Source organism: Hylobates moloch, unplaced genomic scaffold, assembly GCF_009828535.3.
Source record: "Hylobates moloch isolate HMO894 unplaced genomic scaffold, HMol_V3 SCAFFOLD_4, whole genome shotgun sequence".
Taxonomy (NCBI): Eukaryota; Metazoa; Chordata; class Mammalia; order Primates; family Hylobatidae; genus Hylobates; species Hylobates moloch.
The window spans coordinates 109,372,376-109,394,343 of NW_026652279.1; the positions used below are offsets into that span (position 1 = coordinate 109,372,376).

The 21,968-nt window shown below is 41.9% G+C and overlaps 1 long non-coding RNA gene across 2 annotated transcripts in view; it reads right to left on the reverse strand.

Moving 5' to 3' along the window:
* The window catches only part of LOC131383395 (uncharacterized), a 40,673-nt gene extending 21,614 nt beyond the window's left edge, over nucleotides 1–19,059 (reverse strand). For both annotated transcript variants that reach the window (XR_009213385.1, XR_009213384.1), the window contains exons 1-5: nucleotides 19,014–19,059; nucleotides 9,304–9,533; nucleotides 7,201–7,379; nucleotides 5,059–5,221; nucleotides 3,144–3,332 (exon numbers count right to left, since the gene is read on the reverse strand). This is a non-coding gene — a long non-coding RNA (uncharacterized LOC131383395). The remainder of the gene's footprint in view (nucleotides 1–3,143; nucleotides 3,333–5,058; nucleotides 5,222–7,200; nucleotides 7,380–9,303; nucleotides 9,534–19,013) is intronic.
* Between the last annotated feature and the right edge of the window lie 2,909 nt (nucleotides 19,060–21,968).

Sequence of the window (21,968 nt, forward strand, 5' to 3'; positions counted from 1 at the left end):
AAATTTCTGAGGTGTACTATACATATTTTGTTTTATAAGAAATTGCTTAACTTTTTCAGAGTGACTGTACCATTTTACATTCTCACCCATGCATACCAACAATGTAATTCAGTTTCCCTGCAACCTGCTAGCATTAGGTCTTGTCACTAATTTTTATTTTAGCCATTCACATAGACGTGTAGTGATATTGCATTGTAATTTTTTTTTTTTTGAGACAGAGTCTCGCTCTGTTGCCCAGGCTGGAGTGCAGTGGCGCGATCTCAGCTCATTGCAACCTCCGCCTCCCAGGTTCACACCATTCTCCTGCCTCAGCCTCCTGAGTAGCTGGGACTACAGGCGCCCGCCACCATGCCCAGCTAATTTTTTGTATTTTTAGAGGAGACAGGGTTTCACCATGCTAGCCAGGATGGTCTCGATCTCCTGACCTCGTGATCCACCTGCCTCGGCCTCCCAAAGTGCTGGGATTACAGGCATAAGCCACCGCGCCCAGCCTGCATTGTAATTTTAATTTGAATTTTTCTAATAGCTAATGATAATGAACACCTTTTTTTATTATCTCAACTTTTATTTTAGATTCAGGGGGTACAGATTTGTTATTAGGTTATATTGCATGATGTTGAAGTTTGGGATACAGATGATCACCCAGTACAGAGTATAGTACCCAACAGTTAGTTTTTCAACTCTTCCCCCTTTCACCCCTCCCTCCAGTAGTCTTCAGTGTCTATTATTGCCATCTTTATGTCTATGAGTACCTAATACCTCCCTTATAAATGAGAATATGTGATATTTGGTGTTCTGCTCCTGCATAATTCACTTAGGACAATGGCCTCCAGCTCTACCCATATTGCTGCAAAGGACATGATTTCATTCTTTTTATGGCTCTGTAGTACTTCATGGTATATATTACCACATTTTCTTTTTCCAATCCACTGTTGATGAGTATTAGGTTGATTCTATTTCTCTGATACTGTGAATAGTATTGTGATGAACATATGAGAACATGTGTCTTTTTGTTAGGATGATTTATTTTCTTTTGGATATACACCCAGTAGTGGGATTGCTGAGTCAATGGTGGTTCTGTTTTAAGTTCTTTGAGAAATCTCCAAACTGTTTTCCACAGTGGATAAACCAATTTACATCCCACCAACAGTGTGTAAGTGTTCCCTTTTTTCTGTAGCCTTACTACTGGTTGTCTCCTCAATCTGCTCTAGTCTAGGTTCCAATCATCATCCCAGGAAATGTCTCTTGTCAAGGCCACTGATGGCTCCCATAGTTACTTCAACAGTCAGTAGAACTCATAATGGTGGCCACATCTTCCGTCTTGAACAATATTTCTCTCTTGGCTTCTCTGACCTCATGCTCTCCTGATATCCCTTCTACTTTTCCTTCTGCTCTTTCTTGAACTCCATTCCTACCCAAACTCTAAATGTTGAGGAATCTTAAGTCTCAACTTCAGGCACTTCTTTATTCTCTACCCTCTTTCCCTATATAATTTCAACAATTCTTTTGGAGCTAAATACAAGTATTAGGTTGTTGACTCTGAAACTTTTACTCTTGCCACATTTCTCCTCTGAAATCCATAGGCAAAAATCTAAAATTTTTTTGAGACAAGTTTTGCTCTTATTGCCCAGGCTGGAGTGCAATGGCATGATCTTGGCTCACTGCAACCTCTGCCTCCTAGGTTCAAGTGATTCTCCTGCCTCAGCCTCCCAAGCAGCTTGGATTACAGGCACCCACAACCACGCCTGGCTAATTTTTGTATTTTTAGTAGAGACAGGGTTTCAACATGTTTGTCAGGATAGTGTCCAACTCCTGACCTCCAGTGATCCACCGGCCTCAGCCTCCCAAAGTACTGGGATTACAGGTGTGAGCCACCACACTGGGGTGCAAACATCTAAATTTTTGCTTGACATCTTCACTTGAACATCTCACACACAACTCAGATTAATATCCTCAAAGCAGAATTTATAATCTCTCTATTCCACCCTCTACCTCATCTTACTCTTCTAATTAGCCATTCATCCAGGAAAATCATGGGACGGTAAGAAGAAACAAAAGAAGACAAAAGAAGTTTATGTGATAGAGATGGCACTGCCCAAATGTTTGTAAACTGTCTACACAGTCATTCAGGATTCAGGTACCTTCCATCCTGTGGTTCCTCCATCCCCTTAGGCTTCAAAGTTCCTTGAATCCAGCCAAATGTCCAGAGAAGAAAGAGTAGAGAACACACAAACATTTCTTAAAACCCTAGCCCAGAAGAGGAGTGTATTATTCCACTCACACTCTGTTGGTGAAAACTAGTTATGTGACCCTGCCTTGATGCAAAGGCTTCTGGGAAGTGTAGTCTCACTGGACAGCTGTGTAAAGAGGAGCACAAATTTGTTTTGGACAGCTATTGGTCTCTGCCATGGCCAGTTAAACCACGGAATGCAGGATTGTGGTTGATCTGAGGAGATTAAAAATCTGAGAAATTACCATTTTTTAAAAGAATTTTTTGTGAGAAGAAAGAAAAGAAAGAGAGGATAGAAACAGTAAATGAGATGTTGAAGTATTACAATATATTTATGAGAGGATTTCTTATCCCGCATTTTCCCTAGTCAGCTTATCTGAAGTCCCTGACTTAGGTAAGTGAGTAGTTATGAAGGGCAGAATTTACAACATCAATGAAAGAGTTACTTTTAGGCAGGTGGGACATAGAAAGATACCGGGTCACACCATACAGAAGTCTCCTACTTTGCCCAAACAAAGGTGTTTTGGCTGCAGAAATTCTCCTTAAACTCATTCTAGTGGCACTGACTATCCAGGCTCCATCTGAATGCTCCCTGAATTCCTAACTACTCAGCCTTAACTCCCTGAATTCCTGTGGGCTGTATCTCTCTAGGACATGAACAAGACAACTGCTCCACGAGACCACAATAGAAGATAAACTAAAAAATGGATTTCTACAAACTCCTGCTAGCATTTTGAAATGAGTACCCAAACAAATATGTTCTGACAGTTGCAAGAAAAGGATAAATAATAGATTCAGAAAAAAAATATATCATCAGTTAATTGTTCTGTGACACTCTCTTATGTTCCCCTAGGTGTCTGTTACAAATGAAGTTTTTAGTAAATATAGTTTCCAAAGTAGTCTGACATCTCACCTTGGTATTTGGCAGCCTTGTCTAATGAGCTGCCAGAGAATGGGATGGCAGGCAATGAAGAATTGAGTGCTCTAAGCCTCCCTTCGTCTTCCTTCACTTTATGTTGTTGTTATGCAGAAGTGGGTCATGAACATGAAGAGAACTTCATTCAAATGCGGTGATAGATCATATGACAAAGTATATGCCTGGCTTGGAGAAGGCAGAAAATCACAAAGTCATCACAGAGGATGGATCATAGAGGGCACATAAATGTCACAAACAATAACCATATTAGCAACCACAAGCCATTCTGCCTCTAAGAAATTTGAATTCCAACAGAATCAGGGAATCTGGACACTGGCCATACCACAATAGAGAACATGGGCTGGAGGGGTGGGACATGGGGGTAGGTGGTGACATGTCAGGCAGAAAGCAGTGGAGTCCCCCATCCTGAAATGTAAGTGTCTAAATCTTCTTCAGTACAAAATTGTTGGGGATAATTCAGCTCTAATGAGATGCTCTGTATCTGATAAGAATAAACAGCTATTGGCAGTTTTCCACAAGTCAAAGTGGCCATGGGACCTGTTCTCACCCACTTAGTTGCCACGAAGACTTCCAACTAGGTTACCATGGAGACAGCTTAGAAATCAAAGATATGACTTAAATTATTAAAACCTACTAATCTAAGGAGAAACCCTGATAATTTGAATAGTTTTCCATTTAGACTGGCAATACTTATCTTGGAGCAAAAGAGAAATTAACATTATTTTCTAAATAGTTTATGAACTGTGACACTAGGTTTATCTCACTATATTTATTATTAGTCTAGATGCAGAAATTTTATGGTGCAGTAGCTTCCATAGCTTCATCCTGTCAGTTTGTCAATTTATATATGTATGATTTATAAGATCTACCAGAGGATATAGTACAGAGTTGCACATAACAAATGTGTTAACTACCATGGCCCTGCCCCCAAATAATCAATGTTCTATTCTGGTATAGTGTCAGAAGATGGCATACTAATAAGTCATTAGCAGAAAGGCCTGCCACTTAGCTAATATTCAGCACAGCTGATGTCTTGTTAATTAAATATTGTCATGACCATAGGATGAAGGTTTCTGCAGGGTAGGCCACCTTGTTCAAAGTTTATTCCACAGGGATTTAGGAAGCATTCAGATGGGACCTGGGTAATCAGTGCCACTAGAATGAGTTTAAGGAGAATTTCCACAGCCATAACATCTGTGTTTAGACCAAGTAGGAAACTTCTGTATGGTGTGACCTGGTATCTACCCAAGTTCCACCTGCCTAAAAGGAACTCTTTCATTGATGTTATAAATTCTGTCCTTCCTAACTACTCAGCCTAAAATCATAAGCTGAGAGTCATTCTCTTACTTTGACAGCAAATTTATAGACAATGTCTCCAAGGAATGGAAAAATGGAAATCCAAACCCAAAGAAGTCACTTTGGTTGTTGACAGAGAAGACACAAGATCACCAAACAGGTATCGTGGGCCAAAGCAAACCCTCGTAAGACTCAGCAAGCAATAATGGGGAAAAAGAGATTCTCCTTTCAGAGAGAAAAGACAGCAGAAGTGGCTTGAAGTTTAAGGAATTCTTATCTCCCAAGCCTTCTCTCTTAAGAAGAGAATGAGAGTTTACATGCAGTGAAAATTATCTATATTTACTAAAACTGGAGGGAATCCATTCCTCTAGCATCCATTACTCCTCTGACAGCCCCCTCCTCCTCTTCCTCTCCCTTTCCACAGATCCCTCAATCTGCTTCTCATGTCTGTCCACCAACTTCAACACATGCAAACTCTGGAAAAGAAAAAAATCACAAGCAGTAGGAACTTCCAACATCCATTATGCCTCTCTTCCTTCCATAGACAACCCCATTTTTATTTGGGAAGAAAATATGCCCAGTAAAAAATACTCACCTCCCCAGACTCCACTGCAGCTCAGAATGGCCACGGAACTCGGTGAGATAAGAGCAGAATAGGGATGCTCTTGTTTTCCTCATTAAAAAGGATAAGAACTAGTTGGCACAAACCTTCCACTTTTGCTCCTCCTCTTCCTTCCTGCTAGTATCCAGGCACAAAGCTGTAGAGAAAGGTTAGAAGAACTTTGCTATTTTCTTAAAATCAAGAGTGGGAAAACCATGTCCTAGGGATGGTAGTGGGAGGTTAAAAGGAACCTTGATCCTTAAAGTTTCCCTTGAGGAATGAGCCTGGACTGCCACCTTTAGACTAATAGTTATATGAGAACAATAAATCTCTCTTTGAAATAAGACATTAATCAGTTTTATGCCACTAAAGATGATCTTGTTTGATATACCATGGCTGCTACTGAACAATGAGGAGACAAATAATGAAATATGAGGGAATGACATGAGAATAAAAGCTTGAAAATAGTGGGAGGAAGCACGGCTTCTGTACCAGTCAGAGCTCCACCAGAGAAAAAGAACCAATGGGAAATATGTATTAAGAGACTTATTGCAAGGAATTAGTGACTGTCGGGGTTGGCTAGGCAAAGCAAAATCTGCAGGGCAAATTGTCAAGAAGGGTAGGCTGAAAACTCTCAGGCAAGAGCTGATTCTGCAATCCACGAGCAAGTTGTGCCTGGTCACCATAATGCACAGCAAAGCCAAAGCAGTATTCATATAGTCTGAGATCTTCATTATTGGCTAGTTGATCATGGTAACCCTAGAACTGAAATATAATGTCAGCCGACTTAAATCTTACTTGATCTGTATAGGAGGAAAGCGCTAGAGATAGTGAACAGAAGTCTAACCTGAATCACCAAAACAGAGTCACAGTCCCTCACTCAATCCCCAGCTTCAGCCAGTTGATAGGCCCAGATCTCCTTAAATAAAGAGGAGGCCAGATCCTTCTAAGAAGGAATCCTGCTATGCTTCCAAAAAAGTACATGTATATTATTAATCTTCTCAGCTGTCCCAAATTGTACCTGAAGCCATTTACTGGAGTAATTGCACATTGAGGAAGGGGAAATAATCAGGCTTTCTAGGGGTTTACCAGATACTGACTCCAAACTGTCACTAACTCCTGGAGACCTAAGTGTCACTTCTCTATCACATCAGAGCAAAAGAAGCTTGTGGAGGTCAGGTGAATGGAGATCAATGGAGTTTGGCTCAGGTCTGTTATAGTAGGCCAAGTGAGTCTAAACACAATGTATGGTTTTTACACCATTTCAAGAAGGCATAATTGGAATAGATACACTTACAAACTGGAAGAATATCCGCATTGGTTCCCTGACCATGGAATAAGGCTTAGTACTGTAGGAAAGTCCAGTGGAAGCCACTAGAACTGCCTTTACTTAGGAAAATAGTAAACCAAAAGTCATAACTATTCTTGTAGAAATTGCAAACATTAATGCCATGATCAAGGACTTGAAAGGTGCTTATTCCCAACTTCTAACACATTCCTATTCGGCTTGCCTGTTTGGCTTCTGAAGAAGACAGGTCTCAGAGAATGACAGTGAACTATGATAAGTGTAATTAGGTGGGGACTCCAATTGCAGCTGTTCTTCCAAATGTGGTTTCATTTGGAAACACATCCATTGGTACTTGTTATGCAGGAATTTATTTGGGAAATTATTTTTTTTTTCTAGATCTATTAGTAAAGACCATCAGAGGCAGTTTGCTTCCAGCTAGGAAGACTGGCCAAATACCTTTACTGACCTACTTCAGTGGTATATCAACTCTCCAGCCCTATGTCATGATCAAGTTTGCAGGGACCTTGACTGCCTTTCCTTCTCCACAGGATGTCCGTTACATTGATGATGTGATGTTGTTTGGTCCTGGTGATCAGGGAATAGCAGCTACTCTAAATATATTGATAAGATACTAATATACCAAAGAATAGAAAATAAATTCCACAACAATTCCAGGGCCTGCCACCTCAGTGAAATTTCTAGAGGCCCACTTGTCTGGGGAATGTTGAGTAGCCTTTCCAAGAGAAAGACAATTGCTGCACTTGGTCCTCTCTACCAATAAGAAAGAAGTATAACACCTAGTAGCCTTCTTTTGATTTGAGGGGCAATGTATACCTCAACCCACTTACCAAGTGATCCATAGGAGCTGCCAGTTTTGAGTGGTGCTCAAAATAAGAGAGGGCTCTGCAACAGGCCCAGGCTGCCATGCAAGGTGCTCTGCTACATGGCCTGTACAACTCAGCAGATCTGGTGGTGTTTGAAGTGGCAGTGGCCCATAAAGATGCTGTTTGAAGCCTTTGGCAGGCCCCTATACATGAATTTTAGTGAAGATGGTTAGGATTTTGGAGCAAAGTTCTTCCAACCTCTGAAGATAATTACACTCATTTTGAGAAACAGCATTTGGTTTGCTGCTGGGCATTGGTAGAGACTGAATACTTGTCCATAGGATATCAAGTTAACATTAAACCTGAACTGCCCATCATGAACTGGGTGTGTTCTAACTCACCCAGCTATAGAGATGGGCATGCACAGCAGCACTATGAGGTCAGGCTTAAGCAGGTCTTTAGACACAAGTCTGACAAGAAATAATCCAGATGCCCATGGCCTCAATCATGATACATTATATTCTCTCTCTCTCTCTCTCTCTCTCACACACACACACACACACACATACACACACACAATATCTATGGCCTCTTAGGGAGTTCTCTATGATCATTTGATTGAAGAAAAAAATCTAAGGCTTGGATTACACACAGTTCTGCGCAATATTCAGTTACCAACCAAAGTGGAGAGTTGCAATATTACAGTCCCAATGCGGAAGAACCCAGAAGATGAAGGGAGGTTCTTCCAGTGGGCTGAACTTCAAGAAATGCACCAGATTGTTCACTTTTCAGGAAAGAGAGATGCCCAAAGATACACATCTATACCAATTTATGAGCTGTGGCTAATAAATTGTTTGGCAGGATGGTCAGAGACTTCAAAGGAACACAACTAGAAAATTGGTGGCTAGGAAGTCTAGGAAAGAAGTATGTAGAAAGATATGTTCAAATGAGTAGAGTGTAAAGATATTTGTGTCCCTCATGAATGCTCATTAAAAAGTGACCTCAGGGAAGGATTATAATAATCAGGTGGGTTGGACGGCCAGTCTATGGAGGCTAGTCAGCCTCCTTCCCTGCCATTCCTGTCATTGCCCACTTGGTTCACAAAGAGGCCATGGAGGCAAGGATGGAGGTTATGCATGGGCTCAGCAACATGGACTTCCACTCACCAAGACCAACCTGGCTACAGCCACTGCTAACTGCCCATTCTGCCAAGAACCAGCAACTGCGTGAATGAGCTTGGAAACAGATACTCCCACGGTCGAGCCTTGAGGTGACTATGGCCCTAGCCAACAACTTCAAAACAACCCCAGGACAGACTCTGAGACAGAACCATCAGCTAAGCCGCTTCTTGGTTTCTGAACTACAGAAACTCAGATATAATAAATGTCTGCTATTTGAAGATGATAGTCTTAAGCTAGTTTGTTACACAACAATGATAATATACACCCAACATGAATAAAACCTTGTCCAGGAGTCCCAGATAACCCAGATGTGATAGTGATAGGAATCTCCAAGAAAGAATACTCACTGCTTTCCTTATTTTAGTTTTCTTTGTTGGTACTTTTTAAAAATTCTTATATTTACATGAAAAAAAGAATCATGCCTTATATTTACCACTGAATAGCTGATTTCCAAAAATTATACATTCTTTTTTATCTATTTCCCCAGAAAACTACATGTAGGCATTAACAGTTGGGGGAAAAGGACTGTTGCCCTCTATATTCTTTTTTTTTACCTTTCATTCAAGCACTATAATAATGATAGGGACTTGTTTAAAAAAAAAAAAAGAAGAAGAAAAGAAAAGAAAAGAATGAAAGAAAGAGACAGGAAGGGACCTGAGCCATAGGGACAGTTGTGTGATGTCTCTGACCTAGTATCAGCCATGAAAAAATAGAATTTATAATGGATATTACAGTTAAAACAGAGAATTTATAAAATTGTGACAAAATAGAGAAGAACAGGAACATCTCCACTTCTATTTTTTGCTCACCAGAATTCATTTGCCCTTCCTGCAGCACAGAGCTAGGCCACCTGAGTGACCAGCAACTCTGACCTGAAATCAAACCCAACTTCCAAAGCTCTTGTAATTAGGAAGATTTTTTAATTCATGTGTGAGTCTCTACTCACCTGACACTCAAAGAGGAACTGCATCCTTTTGAACAGATTGACTTCCAGGTGTAAATCTATATATTTTAATTGCATTTTTGTTATGGTTGTTGTTCAGAGAAAGATTAATTCTGTGCCCTTGCAACGTAATTTTTCTCTTGGATTTTCTGACAATGAAAATAGGCCCTTAGAGAACTCATCGCTGTGGACAGGTTTCTTTCATCAGAATGCCATTCTTCTTTCTCTCCTCACTAGTAAGATACAGATATTGCACCGCATTAGCTTCAGAAACAGAATCCTTATCTCAAGTCTTTAAGATTTAATCTATTTCATTTTCCATCTTAAGTCTGCAATTATTCACTACAAATCACTTACCCATAACCCTTGGTCATTTTATTCATTTCTAGACGTTAAGAGATCACTCTGATTTTTACCTCAATAGTATTCTACAGGAATTTACTTTCATTTTAAAATGATGCATAGTCTTCACTGTGGCAGTTGTCACCTCCTTGCAAAGAATGTATTAAACTACTCATTGGCAGGATCTTCAAATCTAGAGGCACCATGTTGCTGGTGAGCTAAAATTAATTTGCCAGGTAATGAGACAATCTTCTTTGCCCATTTCCCTAATTAATATTTTCTATATTTAATGGAAATTCTGACCTCACCTTTCCACCTTCCTCTAAGCAAATGATTAAAGACAGAAAAGCTGACCTTGGGTCTTCAAGACCCAGTTTTCCAAACTCTCCAAACTCCACTCAAAGTCATCTGACCTTGCTCTATTCAAGATGGGTTAGCGGAGACCCTGCAGCTACACTACCAGCTGAGGCAGCTGCTGCATTAAGATTTATATCTTAGTTAAGATAAGAAGCAAAGCTGATAGTTGCTTCAAAGCTTGGAGCAATGTCTGAGATAGAAATCACAGAAGAGGGTAAGTCCTCAAGAGATATAATTTCTTATCATTATATTTATCATATGCAGATAAAAACATGGTATATTACTTTCCTGGGGTTTCAGTAGCAAATTACCACTGACTTGGCCACTTGAAACAACAGAAATTTACTCTTTCACAATTCTGGGAACCAGAAGTCTGAAATCATGGCATCGGTGGGGCTGTGCTCCCTTGGAAGGCTCTCCAGAGGCTCCTTTCCTGCATCTTCCAGCTTTTGGTGGCTTTAGGCATTCCTTGGCTTGTGGCTACTTCACTCCAATATCTTATTCCACGGTCACATTGCCTCCTCCTCCTCTCTGTGTTTTCACTCCTATCTGTCTCAAATCTCCCTCTGACGTTCTCTCATAAAGACATTCATTATTCGAATTAGGGCCAACCTGAGCAATCCCAAATGATCACCTTATCTCAACATCCTTCATTTAATTACACCTGCAAAGACCCTTTTTCCAAATAAGGTCACATTCATAGCTTCCAGGAGTTTGATATGAATATCTTTCAAGGAGTCATTTTTCAGCTGACCACACGTGGGTATATGTGAAAGTGCAGACGTATGCACAAAGGAAACCAATTTCTGCGAGTTGAGGAATGGAATATTGAGTCAGCAAAACATAACCACAGCAATTTAGCATTTTGTTTTGTCTGCTTTGTGTTTATCATAAGTGATTCTGTGAGAATACAAAACTGCAAAAACTTGATCCAATTTTCAAAGTGCCAAAGTAAAATAAAATACAGTTAATGCTAGAATCTTGCTAATTGCAACAGAGAGAGAAATAAGAGAAAAAAAGAGTCTGTGGGCATGTGAGTCAGAAAGAATGGGATTCAAATCCTGGCTATGCTGAACTCCAGGCCTATATCCATGAATAAATTAACTTGTTTTTGTTTTACTAGGAAATAAAGATAATACATCTTATGATAAAAACAATAGTTTAGAGTGATGCATGAAGAGGCACACTAACCACTGAGGGAGGGTGTCACAATGGTCCGGGACAGTAAGGAGATTCAGCACCTCCTTGTTAGCACCCTAAGGTATGTTATACTTTCTACTTTATTGCATCTTCACAATAATTCTAAGATATAGCTGTGTCATCCACAATTCAGAGGTGAGTAAGGAGGCTCAGAGAAGGTAACTTTCCTGAAGTCTTGCAGCTATTAACTAACACAACTTGAATCCAAATCCAGGTCTTTCTAACCACAAAGTCTATTGAAATGAGAAAAAAATAATAGATGAGGTTGACAGAGTAAAGCTCAATATCAAAACATTCAAATATGTATTCAAATGTTGCCTTGACATGTTGACTATGCCCAATGCCCAGTGAGAGGTGCTGAAACATATAGGAGGGTGAATAAGGCACAGAGCCTGTCCTCAAGAAGCGTCACCCAACTCTGGCTACTGAAAATACACTAAGATCAGTCATCTGACGGCTTAACTATGAAGCAATAAAGTCCAGTCCAGCATCAAATTGAAAAATTCTTAGCTATCTCTTACCTCAAATCTGAATATCCAGAAGCAGAGCGTTCTGAGTGCAATACTAGCATAAGGTTATGGCTTTTCTGCATTGTTCCCATTCCACAGGGTGTTCCTACCTTGACCAGAACCTGCCTACCATCTTTTTTTTTTTTTTTTTTTTATACTTTAGGTTTTAGGGTACATGTGCACAATGTGCAGGTTTGTTACATATGTATCCATGTGCCATGTTGATTTCCTGCACCCATTAGCTCGTCATTTAGCATTAGGTGTATCTCCTAATGCTGTCCCCGCCCCCCCCACCCCCCACCCCACAACAGTACCCGGAATGTGATGTTCCCCTTCCTGTGTCCATGAGTTCTCATTGTTCAGTTGCCTACCATCTTAATCCCCCCTTCCCCCAACCATCTACCACTACTCCAGAGAGAGGGGACTCAAGCAGTGGTCCTCAGTTCCAATCGGTGAGCCAGGCAACCTCACATACTTTGCCTAGTACTTGTCAATTCCCTTGGGAGTTGTAATCAGCTACTGGTTCTTCTTACTTGGAAACCAAACCCATATTTTAGACAGGATTGGGTTACCTTGGCCCTTTTAAAGTTCAACCTGGTTCCTTGCATAGTGAGACCGCCCTGGATTTGATTGAGGTTTTCCCACATTCATTCAGTCTTCGTTGTAAGGAAACAAGGTTCCTGTCATTTCTTCTGTCCTGAAGCTTTTTCTATTCCCATTGGCCAGCCCCGTCCCAGCAAATGAGCAGAGCTGAATGACAAATCAATGAGCTAAACAAGGAGATATACAGCAAATGAACAAAATGAGCAAGATGTATAACAATGGATTAAACGAACAAGAGGCAAGGCATGGTGGCTCATGCCTGTAATCCCAGCACTTTGGGAGGCCAAGGCGGGTGATCACCTGAGGTCAGGAGTTCAAGGCCATCCTGACCAACATGGTGAAACCCCGTCTCTACTAAAATTACAAAAATTAGCCGGACACGTGTCATGCACCTGTAGTCCCAGCTACTCGGGAGGCTGAGGCTGGAAAATGGCTTGAACCTGGGAGGCAGAGGTTGCAGTGAGCCGAGATCATGCCACTGCACTCCAGCCTGGGTGACAGAGCAAGACTCCATCTCAAAAAGTAAATAAATAAATGAGATATATAATAAATGAATGAAATGATTGGGGGGTATATGGCAAATGAACGAATGAATGGGGGGTATATATATGAATTAAGATAATCAGGAGCAGACAGCATTTGGAGGTCTCAGTGGGGGCAGAGAGCTGTACACAGGCTCAGGCAGGTCCCTGGGCTGCAGCTGAATAACAGGGTAGCTGGATTTAGACAGGTTCTGTTTCCTTAAATGTTTGTCTCCACATTAATGAGTCAACTTCTGTCATGCATTTAAAGAAATTTTTTTATTGTTAAATTATTGTCTCCGGTCAGCTCGAATAAACGTAGGGTCAGCATTCAAAACAGCAAAGTATTCCTGTGAATGAAAAATAAGCTATTTCCTAAAGGAGAGAAGGACGTGTTAAACTGTTCGGTAGATGCTATTCCTGACCGTATTGATTTTATGTGTGGGGTTTTTTTTTCTAACAGTACTAGAGAAAGTGACCCCAAGATTCTCAGAATCAATCATGGCAAATCTCAATAGTGTTCTATTCCAGGAACTCGTCTGACCCAACAAAGGTTTGTTTCACATTCAGACTCAATCGCCTAAAATTTATACCGCCCAAAGCACTGAGCCTCCTGTGATTCTGTCAGTGGTAATTTTCTTGAGTTGTATAAGCTTCATTATTAAGAAATCCAAACAGGAAGAAAAACAGGTGCAGGGTACATCTATCCTGTCACATTTCACAGACTGTGGGTTTAAATCACCCAGATGCTTACGCATAATCACAAAACAGTATTTATAGCTGACTCCAAAGCATTCAAAGGCTGATGATCCAGTTTATGAATTCGACTACCCTGTTCCATCACTTTACCTACTTTCTTTTCATTTCAGTGCTTGTCATTATCCCTAAGTATTAGGTTGGCAAGAAGAAAAAAAATAAAACTCAAACTAGTCTATTAAGAACTTAAGGTCTCAGTAAAGATGGCGGTAAGGATTAAAGCAATTGACTAAGATGACATTTTTGGATTATGTGTGTATTTCAATCATCTATACTTTCCCCAGGCCAGTTCATGTCATGAAAATTGATATTCACTAGCATAGTCATGCCTTCCAGATCCTCCTTACCCTGAGAATTTGTATGTAAGCTCTTCTCCACTTATAAGATGCAGGCGTGAAGAAATGGCATGATTTAGGATTACAAAAAGATGGAATTATGCTAATCCTACACCAAAGCCAAGAAGAGCAGGAATGGATTCACGCCCTGCTATTCCCATGACCTATGGACCATTGAAAACCACAACTCCTTCCCCAGTTTACTGAAGTGTCTTGAAGGCTTTATAAAGGGGGATTTTCAGGGACAGCATCTGGGAAATGTCACTCAAGGTGGGTCAACATCGTCCTGCTCCCCTGGGAAAGACAGCACATTTGTTCAATACAAATGTGTATTGTGTATTAAGAGACTTCATCTTTCCTATTTATTTCCTTGGCATTTTCCCAGGCAAGTGGGTCAGAGGGTGAACTTTAAAGTATGATTTGATTACTGACATTTTCTTGGATTTTTGGTTGTCAGGCATTGCTTAACTCTTGTTACCTCGTGCCCTCTGTGTCTGCAAAGTGGTGATTTAGTTCTGACTCACTTGATACATAGGGAAGATAAAAAGGATGATCACAAAACTGCCTTTCACTTAGCACTTACCAAGAATTTGCCATTTACAGCAACATATCAGGTTCTGTGTGGCTTATTAGGTGAGATGGTCACAACAAGATACAACCAGGAAACACTTCTTTTTTTCTCCCATTGCTGGTCTGCTACGTCAAAGCTTTCTGTCCTATCCCTGGACAAGAGCTCAGGCAGCTCCCACCACTTTCATTCACTTTAACTAAGACTCACTCTTAGATATTGAAAAGTCCAGTAGAGTCGTATCAAAACACCAAGATCACATTTACAACTTTCTCCTCCCCCTTAACTCAGGCCTAGCCTGCAGGTCAGACAACTACAGTAGGTATAAGGTTGCCCAAACTGGTCTCTCATATCTTTTCCACCTTTCCTTCTCTATCTTCCTTCTCTCTCAGCCTCATAGAGCCAAAGGGGAAGAGAAGCAAACTACAGAAACGCCCCCTGAGATCACCCCAGCTGGACATCAGCCCTCAAGTGATGAAGACGTCCATACTTCCAAGGTTCCCTGCAGCTGTGTTGAGCTCTCAGACCTGGTCAAGGGGCTCTCTGGCCAGCCTCTTTCAATCTTGCTCTAATAAAGGCAGGAGGCAGACAAATGCCTAGGCAGATAGGGTAGGGTCTCGGGTGAGACCCCCCCTTCAAGCTTAAAGCAGCCTGAAAGCGGAAAGACCGGAGTGCTGGTTCCAGATGAAACCTGCAACCCAGAGGGAAAACTTCTGCCCCTGTTTGCCCACCCTTTCCCAATTGATTCTTTCTGAATAAGGCCTTTTAACCAATCAAATGCTGCCTTTTCCAATACTATCTATGGCTTGCCAGGGCGTGCCTGCCAGCATACTGGGGGAATGGGATGGAGCCACCAAGAATTCATGCCTTATGCAAGGGAGGATTGGCCTCTTTGGTGCGTGTGTGGTAGCCGTGATATTCAATTAGGGAGGTGAAAACCTGTTAGCAGGACCTCCCCTCTTTTGCCAAGAACCTTTTTTCACTTAATAAATTCCATCCTTCTCACCATTCAATGTTTCTGCATGTCTAATTTTTTCTAGTTGTGAGACAAGAACTCACATTTAGCTGAACTAAGGAGCAAAAATCCTGCATCACCTCCACCTCCTATCCTCAGCAGTCAAACCCCCAAAAGATCTAACTGTAGGTGATCTTTGGGAAGGATCTCATCCAGATGGCCCTGTTACCTTGGTCCTTGGGAACTCAGCATTGTTATAAATCTGCCCAGGTACAGCCCACCCACCCTCTGCCTCTGTGGGCTACTTCTGATACCCTTCTGCCTTCAGAACTTGCAGGACACAGGCTTCAGTCCTAATGTCACACCTGTGGACACATGACGTTTCCCAGGAACTCCCTCTCCATGCTCCATACAGATGGTGACACTCCCCAACAGACCTCCCGCCAGGACTGAAGAACCAATCCTCCCTTCTGTAGGCTGTGGGCACTGCCAGTCTCTACAGGGGTCCTCCTGGGAGGCCTCACTTGCTGGAGGAGGGGAAGAGTTGTTGGAAACACCCTGAGAAAAAAGGCAGAGATCTCTATTTATTTGGACTCCTTCCAATAAAACCCATTCGAATTTCTTTTCATTTCTTTATAAGCTGAAAATGCGGCCGGGTTGGGGGTGCTATTTGCTGGATCAGATTTTCTATCTTTTAGTAAGACTGGCTTGGATGTGTCTATTACTTGCCTTTACAAATGTGAGGATACTTATCTCCTAGTCTAAGGTTTTGGACTTTGATATGGTTTGGCTGTGTCCCCACCCAAATCTCATCTTGAATTGTAGCTCCCATAATTCCCATATGTTGTGGGTGGGACTCAGTGGGAGATAATTGAATCATGGGGGCAGTTTCCTCTATACTGTTCTCATGGAAGTGAAGAAGTCTCATGAGATCTGATGCTTTTATAAGGGGTTTCCCCTTTCACTTGGCTATCATTTCTCTCTTGTCTGTCACCATGTAAGATGTGCCTTTCACATTCTGTCATGATTGTGAGGCCTCCAAGCCACATGGAACTGTGAGTCCATTAAACCTCTTTTTCTTTATAAATTACCCAGTCTCAGGTATGTCTTTAACAGCAGCGTGAAAACAGACTAATACAGACTTCAACCAAATTTTGGAGATTGACCTTCCATTGACATTCTATTACACATCTACCGCACATGTAAAATCCAGATGTCCACTTCCCTTTCTTGCTCAGATTCCAGCCTCCTAACATATAAGGATAAGCACAGGCTTTATACAGCTGTGAGTGGCTCCTGAGGAGCTGTTCTCAGTATCAAGACTTCATCCTCCATCCCTCCTAACCCCCACCATGAGCAACTTTTCACAGCACTAATGGCCATAGGCAGAAATTCTGACTGTCAACTCAACAGGATGAGGCTTCCTCTCCAGGATAGGAGTGAGTCTTCCATTTCCTCCAGGCTGTTGCAAGAAGCTATACCTTTATGAATTTCTTCACTAAAGGGTTAGGACAAATTTTAAAAAGGAATTACAACATGGAGAGAAGGAGAGGCTGTTTTCATTAACTACTTCCAGAAGCCAGAGGGAAAGTCCCCAAGGAAATGAACCCTCCACAAGAGGATCATTCATGGATACTCCACAGATCCTACCTGGCTGCCCTGCCCTGCGATTCCTGCTTCTCTCTCTCCCAGTCACCTCTTTCTGCAAGTGTCCACGTGTGAATTCCACCTATCTCTCAGTGAAATCATCCCTATCCACAGAAAGGAGTCTCCTCTCCTGGATCTTACAGAATCTCTATTTTTGCATAGTATGTTATAATATAAAGTCTTTCCAACAATGAGAAAACTGTGACGAATCATATACTAAATATCCGTGCACCCTCCTCCAAGCTTTATTAAATCTAAACACTTTTGCTATATTTACCTGTGATTCTTTTTCTAAAAAGTAACAATATTTCATAAAAATAATTAAATCCCATCATCCTAACACTTCCCACCCCATGCCCTCCTTCCTCCCTCATCCCCTAACTGGAGGAAACTGCTTTAGGGATATGATGTTTTGCCTCATGCATTTTTCTCAAGTCTACACTTTTTGGGCTGGAGAAGTCTAGGGTTTGCTTTCCCATGATGCCAGCAGGATTGTCAAGCTCCTCAAAACATTTCAAAGTGGGGAAAAGAGGTGGAATCTGGCTCTCCAGACACCATCGTATAAAGTGAGTATGGGTCTTCCAGGATGAGTTTCCCTTTTCTGCTCCTTAACTCATTTATTTCACACATTCATTATTCACAATTAGTGGATTGCCAGGCACTGCTCTAAACTCTGGGAACATGGTAATGACCAAGACTGAGAAACCCCTCCCTAGAGGGCTTACATTCCAACGAGGGGAGAGGGACAAGAAGAAGATAACTCAACAGATCAGAACACATTAGATAAGTGCTCCGTAGAAAAGGGGGAAGAAAGCAGGATTGCAGGGTCGACTGGTGCGCAGAGCAGTGTTTGGCTCTTTCTCTGCTTGCCTGGGAGCCTGCAGAATTGAGAACTTGGCCTTAGCACACCTTAATGGTATAACCCAATTGTTTACACAAGAGACACAATAAATGCCCCATTCAGGAAACAGTTGTATTACATTATTTCCATAAGTCTTGGCTGTCGTTAGTCTCCCTTTGGGAGAAGAGAAATGGGATGGCCCTGTCTCCTCATTTTTTATAGGCTCCTTTATTTAATCCCCCAGCTATCCAAAGAGGGGGGAATCGTTAACCCTGTTTTTCAGGCAAGCGGTCTGAGGCTCAGAGAACTTCATTAACTCCCCAGCAGTGCATGCAGCCACATCCAAAACCAAATACATTACGTTTCAGTGACACATAAATATTTACACAAACTGGGATGAAAGATTACAAATACCTGGTCATCAAACGAATTACTTTTAAAAAAGAATTCCCTTTTGTTTTCAGGGATTTTTGGTACAAAGGATTATGAACGTGTGGTTGGGTGACTCTAAAGTATTCATCTGTTAAAGGAGAACACAAAATTGTCCTGACCAGATCACAGATTTTCTGGGGGAAAAAAAAAGGTACCAAGAGCATGACTGAATACTTACTGTGTGTGCACTGTTCTAAGTTGTACTAAAATCTCACAACCCTATAAAGCAGGTAGGTATTTTTATTACTACCCTTTCACTGGGTTGGGGCAAAAGTAATTGCAGTTTTTGCCATTGAAAGTTAATGGTAAAAACCGCAATTATGTTTGCACCGACCTAATACAGAGGAAATGAGTCACAAAAAAGTTAAGTCAACTGCAGAGCCAGGAGTTAAACTTAGGCAGTCTATTAAACTGAGGTGCCTTGGCCACTGTACCCTTGTCTCACTGTAAATGGAAAACAATGAAAACAGAAGCCCTAGACTTAGTAGCTACACAATGTAAGGCATTCAAGGAAAGGGGAATGGCACTGGTCACCCCAGGAAAAGGTGTACAAAGCAGGAGGGTGCTTTAACCCAGGAGGAGGGTGTAGAAGGGTACAAAGAGTGGGTGAGGGACCAGCGCTCATCAGTCAGAGGTCAGACTCACACCCGTGATGCCAGCAAGCCTCCCAATGGCCAGATCCCAGTATGCCATGTCCCTGTGTGACCCCCTGCCCCCAGTGTGTGCCAACAAAGATGTCTCCTTGGTGACAAAGAAAGGGGGCCTTATGACATAAGAGGACACAGGGAAGAAAATTAGGGCAATTAAGAATGTGTAGATTATATTACAGATTTCAAGCCAGCTATGGTTTGTTCCTAAACAAAAAACTGGCATTCACTCACTCAAGCTGAAACACTTCCAGAATCACATCCATAGCAGGGAGATATTGCTAGAAAATACAGAAACTGACATTTGCTCATGGTCCAGCTTGCTTCCCACTAAGCAAATAATTTCAAGAGAAGCCTGATGCCTCTGAGTAGATATGATGTTTCTGATCCCACTATCTCGCTCCAGGTTTCTTGCAACAGGAGTGTGTGTGTGTGTGTGTGTGTGTGTGTGTACAGAAAGGGTTTTTGTCCTTGCAAACAATCAGAAATCACACTTTGCCTGGAAATTCATGTGAAAATACTTGCTCAGTCCAGTCCTCAACCACAGGTTTTCATTCTTATACACATAATAAGCATCGTTTGTTAAACTCTGGCTAAGTCCTTTGCAGGGGCTATGGCAGAAGTTTTGGAATACTGACAAGTGAGTATTAGAAAGACTATTTTACAGAAAATATATCAGGCTTTTCTTTATCTGTGGGCCAAACACTGAGCCTGCCACTTTGCGTGATTCTTGCATTTCACGAAATGACATCAAAGCTCCAAGACACAATTATTTCCATGCATCCGGTGTGCAGGCTAAGGCTCAAAGAAGGAAGGTGACCAGAAGTGATGTGCAAGGCTTTTGAGGCAAGTTGCCTGGTTTTACTCCACTGGATAAACGAATATGTAAGTTACTTAAATCTCTCTTAGCCTCCCTTTCCTCCTCTATAAAATGGGCTATGACAGTTCCTCACAGAGAAGCCAGAGGAACATCTCAAACTTTAATGTGCACATAAATCATCTGGTCTCTTGTTAAAATGCAGGCTCTAATTCAGGAGGTCTGAGGCAGGACCTGAGGTCTGCATTTAAAACAAGCTTCCAGGCCATGCCCATGCTGCTGGCCTGTGGACCACATTTTGAGGGGCAAAGCTTGCCTGGGTTCTTGTTTTAAGCTTAAATGAGATAATGCACACGAAGTTCTCAGCACAGTTCATGGCACACAGTAAGCATTCAGTAACTATAAGCTGATCTGATCATTGTTGTTTCTGTTGTTATAGTGAAATTTAAATTATCGGGCTCCAAGCTAGTGACTGGATATTCTGTAAGATCTTCTTTATAATGTCCTGAAAAGCTCTTGAAATAGCATGGTAATGGGCAAAGCAGCGTGACATGAATTAGAATTCTCGTGTTACCCTTTCATCACGCCTTAAAACCTCTGTAAGACCATTTAGGATAATCTTTTAGGATAGGTAAGATAACTGTCCTACTTAGTAGACGGAATTGTGAGAATCCAATGTAACTACATGTGAGAAAGTTCTCTAATGTAAGCACTAGAGTACTGTGTGCACTGGTAGTCATGGTATTTCTGCAGACGTAGGAAGATTTTCCAGCCACTCTCCCCGCATGACCCTCCTCCCTCAGAGTGTAAGAACTGTTGGTGGCCTCTTAGGTCAAAAGGCACAAAGGGTAATGAGGCTCAGCCTTTGACACTGGGTGGGAGAAATGGGCTCAAGCCATGTTCAATGCTGCTTCTACTCAGCTCACACAAGTCATAGAAGAGAAGGAGAGTTGTTAAGAAAAGAAATTGTAGAACAGAGATAAAAAGCCAGGCCAGCTGAGCCTAAACCCAGTCTCTTAACCCCTATACTATACTGCCTCCTATAAGTAATACAGAAATGAGCAATCATACGAAATAGTAACAAATGCTGAAGGCAATGTGATGGTTAATATTAGGTGTCACCTTGCTTGGACTGAGGGATGCCTAGATGACTGGTAAAGTATTGTTTCTGGGTGGGTCTGTGAGGGTGTTGCCAGAAGAGATTGGCATTTGAGTCAGTGGGCTGGGACAGGAAGACCCACCTCAGTGTGGGTAGGCACCATCCAATCAGCTGCCAGTGCAGCTGGAATAAAGCAGATAGAAGAAGGGGGTAAGCAGCTTGCTGCGTCTTCTCACTCCTGCTGTCTCTCCATGCTGAGACCTTGCTTCCTCTCCCCCTGCCCTTGGACATCAGACTCCAGGTTCTTCAGCCTTTGGGCTCTGGAACTTGGACCAGCAGCCTCCCAGGTGCTCTCTGGCTTTTGGCCGCAGACAGAAGCCTGCGCTGTAGGCTTCCCTAGTTTTGAGTCTTTAGGACTTGGACTGGGCCACTACCACCTTCTGTCTTTCCCCAGCTCGGCCTAGTATGGGACTTCACTTTATAATTGTGTCAGCTTTTAATCTGATAAACTCATACATACACACACACACCCTATTCATTCTGTCCCTCTGGAGAACTGACTAATAGAGGCAATGAGCAGACAGCCCCAGATCTCAGTTCTCACTCTCAGAGGGGTAAGACCTCAAGAGTCAAATTCAGTCTGGGGCTTGGGGAAAGAAAACAGAAGATCTTGAACGTAATTTCCATTTATGTCCCAGACTAGACAGGAAAAACAGGTCCTCCCAGCTCCTAGCCTCCCCAGGACAGGAGCTACATGCAATCTTAAGTCAACAGTCCAGCTGGCAATGACATGTGGCTTGAAACCTTCCAGGCCGCTCTGTGGTCTGTGTGGCACCCTCAGGACTCAGGAATGACTGTCAGGTGGTTGCGTTTTTCAATGCTATCATGTGAAGGTCATTCCATTAAACACCGCAGTCAGCTTAGTGGAAAAGATAGACCATATTTACAAATAAACTCGTTACGTTTTCTGAAACAAAAGTTTCTACCTGCAAATAAATGAACATCTGATATAAAATTTTATATTTGACATGGCAACAAA